At 65.0% G+C, this 6,000-nt stretch overlaps 1 non-coding gene across 1 annotated transcript; it reads left to right on the forward strand.

Annotated features, from left to right (window-relative positions):
* Positions 1 to 2,336: 2,336 nt before the first annotated feature.
* On the forward strand, positions 2,337 to 2,455 carry LOC142875204 (5S ribosomal RNA). The gene has a single exon (XR_012922634.1). It is a non-coding gene; the product is annotated as a 5S ribosomal RNA (ribosomal RNA).
* Positions 2,456 to 6,000: the final 3,545 nt, after the last annotated feature.

Below are 6,000 nucleotides of genomic sequence, written 5' to 3' on the forward strand. Positions count from 1 at the left end.
CCTCGGCCCCTGCCTGACGGGGCTCCTCCGTCGCCTGGGCCTTCCAAGGGCTTGGTGTGGACGCTGGTTCCAGGACGCCCTCCCAGGAACCCGGTAGCAGGGCGGCCGCAGCGTCTCGCGCCACCCAACCGTCCGCCGGCCGGCGGCCGGCGCTAAGTGGCCTGCGGGGGACGTGCCCCCACTGTGGGGCGGGCGCCCAGCCTGGTGTCTTCTCTGAGGCCCCGTGGCTGCTTTTCCCCCCCGCAAGGGGAGAGCCGCGGAGGTGGGGACCGCCTCCTCGTGGGGACGTACACCCGGCTCTCCACGTCGGATTCCGGGGCTCTCTGTCCTGCCAGAAGGCCCAGCTGGCCTGCGGGTCCTTAGAGTGGCAAAAACATCCGAAAACTGAGATTGAGGGTCCGGTGGTTGTCTGCACTTTTGTGCTGGGCACCCCAGGGAGGCCCGGGGGCTGGCTGGACAACGCGGTCTGCTGGGCAGGGGGGGGGGGTGTGGAGGAGCAACTGATGCCCTTTGCACTTTGGGTAGCAAGTGTCTGAGGTGTCTCTGAGCCCTGCGCCATGTCGGGGGGGTGGGGGTGGGAGGTCGGGGGGGTGGAGGAGCAGGAGGAGGAGGAGGAGGAGGTGGGAAGGGCCGTGGCCTGCAGTCGTGTTCCCGGGGTGGCTTCTTCCACAGGCTGCTTGGCCTGGGCTCCCTGCACCTGGGCCTTTGGAGGACTGGCCCTGTGCTTGCCAACGCTTCCCCTGCAGGGACCCAGAGCTGGGAGGTTGCACCTCTCAGCCCTGGGTCGGGCAGAGCCCCAGCGGGCCATGCCCACAACCTCTCTCAGCACGGGTCCCCCAGAAGGCTCCTTTGGGACCAGGATTCTCTTGCGGGTGACTCTTTAAGGTCTGGCCCCTGGATGGAGGGGCACCAGGAGTAGAGGAGCAGGAAGGGGAAGCGGGTGGCCATGCGAGGGGACACTTTCAGGCCAAGTCCCAGCTTCAGCCTGATCCTCCTGGGAACCCCAGGGTGTACGTCACACCTCCTGGTTGTCCCGCTCTGAGACAAGGAGCCGGGCTTCGCATTCCCCCAGCAGCCAGTCGTGGGCTGAGGACACCTGGGGCGTTGGGAACTCCCTGGCTTCTCCTTGGCTTAACATCTGGAGCTGCTTGTGAATCGTGCCGCCACACACACCCGAGTGCAGGTGTCTTCTGCACAGACTGCGGGCCTCGCTCTTCTGAATGCCGCTAGCTCGCCACCCACCCACGGGTGAACCTGGTCAGGGTACTTTCTCTCGGGGGCAGACTCTGATCCTGGCGGGCTACCGGTGTTTCTGTTTGCTCGTTTCTTTCTTCCATTTCGGGAAAGGCTTCCTTACTGGGTGTGGAAATCTCCTATGCCTTTCCTCGCCTATTCTGTCAGCTTTAAAATTCTCTTTCAGTTGCCACCCTCACAGATGGATTAGGAAACTCTTTCCGGTGCACTCATTAGTGAAATGACCTCAATGAAGCTGGAATCCAATATCTAATCGCCGATTTTTAGCGAGTCCACACGCCAGGGTGGTCGGGGTCCAATGCAGCCCCGGCCAGGCCCAGGCCCCTTGGACCGGGCCACAGGAGGACACAGAGGAGGGTCCCGGCCCCCACGGTCGCGTTGCCGGCAGTTCTCCAAGGGCTTGGGCGTTTTCCAGAGGTAGGAGATGGAGGGGACTGATTTCTTCAGCGCCCCACAAACCACGCCACCCCACCCATGGGACACATCCCTAGAGAGAGAGAGAGACGCCCCATACACTCGCTCCCCTCCCCCATGCGCAGTGCCCCAGCCCGGGCCCGGGGGAATAGGCGGCAGCCCACCCACAGGGTGGGGGGCGCAGCTGAAAGGGGTTGTCGGGGAGGGCGGCCCCTGCCTGGGGTCAAAGGGCGGGCGACCCGCGCGTGCGCAATCGGCGGCGGCGGCGGCGGCGGCGGCGGCGGCGGCGGCGGCGGGGGCGGCCACGAGCTGGGGGTGGGGGGCGGGTAGGTGAAGGAGGCTGGAAGGTCTCCACCTTGGCGAGTCCAGCAGTGGAGGCGCATCTTGTGTGAGTGTGAGTGAGTGAGTGTGAGTGTGAGTGTGTGTGTGTGTGTGTGTGTGTGTGTGTATAGAGAGACAGCCCCCCCACCCCGGCCCGCCGCTCCCTGCCCGCCCCGCCCCGCCCCGCCTGTCACCCCCGTCCCACGGAGCCCGCCGGACCCGGCCGGTGAACTCAACAGGCCCGGCCCGGCGCCGGTCAGCGCCGGCGCGGGGCCTGGGGCGGGAGGAGGCGGCGGGGAAGCGCAGAGAGGCTCGGCTTCTTGAGCGGGGCAGGGGCGCCCTCCGCCGTCTAGGGCCACACCACCCTGAACGCGCCCGATCTCGTCTGGTCTCGGAAGCTAAGCAGGGTCGGGCCTGGTTAGTACTTGGATGGGAGACCGCCTGGGAATACCGGGTGCCGTAGGCTTCTTCTTCTTTTTTTTTTTGTTTTGCCTCTTGTTCTGTCCCCTTTCTGGGAGCGAGGCGGCGGCCCGGGGTGGGGGTCACCCCCACCCTCAGCGCCCGCCGCGGTGCCTGGCGCCCCAGCCCGCACCGTGGGGCCTCCTCTTGTCCCAAGCCGCGACACCGCCGTCACGCGGCAGCATGCGTGGCTTCTGGACTGTCAGGTCTCAGACCAAAGGTCTGCTCTGTGGGAACCGACACGCTGGAGGAAACCTTGAGAGTCTGAGAGGGGAGGGAGTTCCAGAAGAAGGCCAGGATGTCATTTTGAGGGAGTATGTGACCAGAACTCGTCCCGTTGCTTTTGGGGTTCTATGGGCTACACGTAGGAATCTTTGGTGGTGGCACCTGATGTTGGGGGATCCGGAGTCACACCCAGACCTGCTCCACAGGCCTCCTTTTACTTTTCTCTTCGGATTCATTATTTTTAAAAAGTGTCTCTTATCTCTATGATTGCATTTTCTTTTCTCTCTCTTTTCAAGCAGATGATGGGAGTCCAAGTATTAAGGTGACATGTGTTGCCCGTGCCCCCCTCCCCCCTGTGTTCTTATTCATTTACCTCTGATGTTGTTGCAGCGTATTGTGGGGGTACCAATGTTAAGGTCGGGTACGTTGCCCTCTCCCAGCCTCCCCCCTCGGGTCAGAGCCTCAAGTGCGCCCATCCCCCAGTCGGTGCGCACCCACCCCATTCCTAATGGAGGTGTATGCCCATCCCCTCCCCCCACCCGCCCGACACCCACCCGATGAAGGTGATTCCTCTGTGTCCACTTAGGTGTCCATCGGTTCGTACCCATTTGCTGGTGAGCGCGAGCACGTGGTGCTCGTGTGTCCATTCTTGGGCTACCTGGCTTACTGGAACGGGTTCCAGCTCTGGCCAGGAGAACCACGAGAGGTGCCCTCTCACCGCTGCTCCTCCTAGCTGAATAGCACTCCGTGGTGTCCACGCGCCACATTTCATTTACGCACTCGTGGGTCGCTGGGCACTCGGGTCGCTTCCAGGTCTTTGCGATTGTGACTTGTGCCCTGACTCTAACCCTAACCCTTACCCAGCCCGTCTCCTCCTCGGCCCCTGCCTGACTGACTCCTTCCCGCCCGGCCTGTCACCTGTCACCGTCCTCTGCCCCTGCCTGACACGCTCCTCCCCGCCCGGGCCGTCACCGTCCTCGGCCCCTGCCTGACGGGGCTCCTCCGTCGCCTGGGCCTTCCAAGGGCTTGGTGTGGACGCTGGTTCCAGGACGCCCTCCCAGGAACCCGGTAGCAGGGCGGCCGCAGCGTCTCGCGCCACCCAACCGTCCGCCGGCCGGCGGCCGGCGCTAAGTGGCCTGCGGGGGACGTGCCCCCACTGTGGGGCGGGCGCCCAGCCTGGTGTCTTCTCTGAGGCCCCGTGGCTGCTTTTCCCCCCCGCAAGGGGAGAGCCGCGGAGGTGGGGACCGCCTCCTCGTGGGGACGTACACCCGGCTCTCCACGTCGGATTCCGGGGCTCTCTGTCCTGCCAGAAGGCCCAGCTGGCCTGCGGGTCCTTAGAGTGGCAAAAACATCCGAAAACTGAGATTGAGGGTCCGGTGGTTGTCTGCACTTTTGTGCTGGGCACCCCAGGGAGGCCCGGGGGCTGGCTGGACAACGCGGTCTGCTGGGCAGGGGGGGGGTGTGGAGGAGCAACTGATGCCCTTTGCACTTTGGGTAGCAAGTGTCTGAGGTGTCTCTGAGCCCTGCGCCATGTCGGGGGGGTGGGGGTGGGAGGTCGGGGGGGTGGAGGAGCAGGAGGAGGAGGAGGAGGAGGTGGGAAGGGCCGTGGCCTGCAGTCGTGTTCCCGGGGTGGCTTCTTCCACAGGCTGCTTGGCCTGGGCTCCCTGCACCTGGGCCTTTGGAGGACTGGCCCTGTGCTTGCCAACGCTTCCCCTGCAGGGACCCAGAGCTGGGAGGTTGCACCTCTCAGCCCTGGGTCGGGCAGAGCCCCAGCGGGCCATGCCCACAACCTCTCTCAGCACGGGTCCCCCAGAAGGCTCCTTTGGGACCAGGATTCTCTTGCGGGTGACTCTTTAAGGTCTGGCCCCTGGATGGAGGGGCACCAGGAGTAGAGGAGCAGGAAGGGGAAGCGGGTGGCCATGCGAGGGGACACTTTCAGGCCAAGTCCCAGCTTCAGCCTGATCCTCCTGGGAACCCCGGGGTGTACGTCACACCTCCTGGTTGTCCCGCTCTGAGACAAGGAGCCGGGCTTCGCATTCCCCCAGCAGCCAGTCGTGGGCTGAGGACACCTGGGGCGTTGGGAACTCCCTGGCTTCTCCTTGGCTTAACATCTGGAGCTGCTTGTGAATCGTGCCGCCACACACACCCGAGTGCAGGTGTCTTCTGCACAGACTGCGGGCCTCGCTCTTCTGAATGCCGCTAGCTCGCCACCCACCCACGGGTGAACCTGGTCAGGGTACTTTCTCTCGGGGGCAGACTCTGATCCTGGCGGGCTACCGGTGTTTCTGTTTGCTCGTTTCTTTCTTCCATTTCGGGAAAGGCTTCCTTACTGGGTGTGGAAATCTCCTATGCCTTTCCTCGCCTATTCTGTCAGCTTTAAAATTCTCTTTCAGTTGCCACCCTCACAGATGGATTAGGAAACTCTTTCCGGTGCACTCATTAGTGAAATGACCTCAATGAAGCTGGAATCCAATATCTAATCGCCGATTTTTAGCGAGTCCACACGCCAGGGTGGTCGGGGTCCAATGCAGCCCCGGCCAGGCCCAGGCCCCTTGGACCGGGCCACAGGAGGACACAGAGGAGGGTCCCGGCCCCCACGGTCGCGTTGCCGGCAGTTCTCCAAGGGCTTGGGCGTTTTCCAGAGGTAGGAGATGGAGGGGACTGATTTCTTCAGCGCCCCACAAACCACGCCACCCCACCCATGGGACACATCCCTAGAGAGAGAGAGAGACGCCCCATACACTCGCTCCCCTCCCCCATGCGCAGTGCCCCAGCCCGGGCCCGGGGTGAATAGGCGGCAGCCCACCCACAGGGTGGGGGGCGCAGCTGAAAGGGGTTGTCGGGGAGGGCGGCCCCTGCCTGGGGTCAAAGGGCGGGCGACCCGCGCGTGCGCAATCGGCGGCGGCGGCGGCGGCGGCGGCGGCGGCGGCGGCGGCGGCGGCGGCGGCGGCGGTGGGGGCGGCCACGAGCTGGGGGTGGGGGGCGGGTAGGTGAAGGAGGCTGGAAGGTCTCCACCTTGGCGAGTCCAGCAGTGGAGGCGCATCTTGTGTGAGTGTGAGTGAGTGAGTGTGAGTGTGAGTGTGTGTGTGTGTGTGTGTGTGTGTGTGTATAGAGAGACAGCCCCCCACCCCGGCCCGCCGCTCCCTGCCCGCCCCGCCCCGCCCCGCCTGTCACCCCCGTCCCACGGAGCCCGCCGGACCCGGCCGGTGAACTCAACAGGCCCGGCCCGGCGCCGGTCAGCGCCGGCGCGGGGCCTGGGGCGGGAGGAGGCGGCGGGGAAGCGCAGAGAGGCTCGGCTTCTTGAGCGGGGCAGGGGCGCCCTCCGCC

The sequence above is a fragment of the Microcebus murinus genome, chromosome 13 (assembly GCF_040939455.1).
Source record: "Microcebus murinus isolate Inina chromosome 13, M.murinus_Inina_mat1.0, whole genome shotgun sequence".
NCBI classification, from domain to species: Eukaryota; Metazoa; Chordata; class Mammalia; order Primates; family Cheirogaleidae; genus Microcebus; species Microcebus murinus.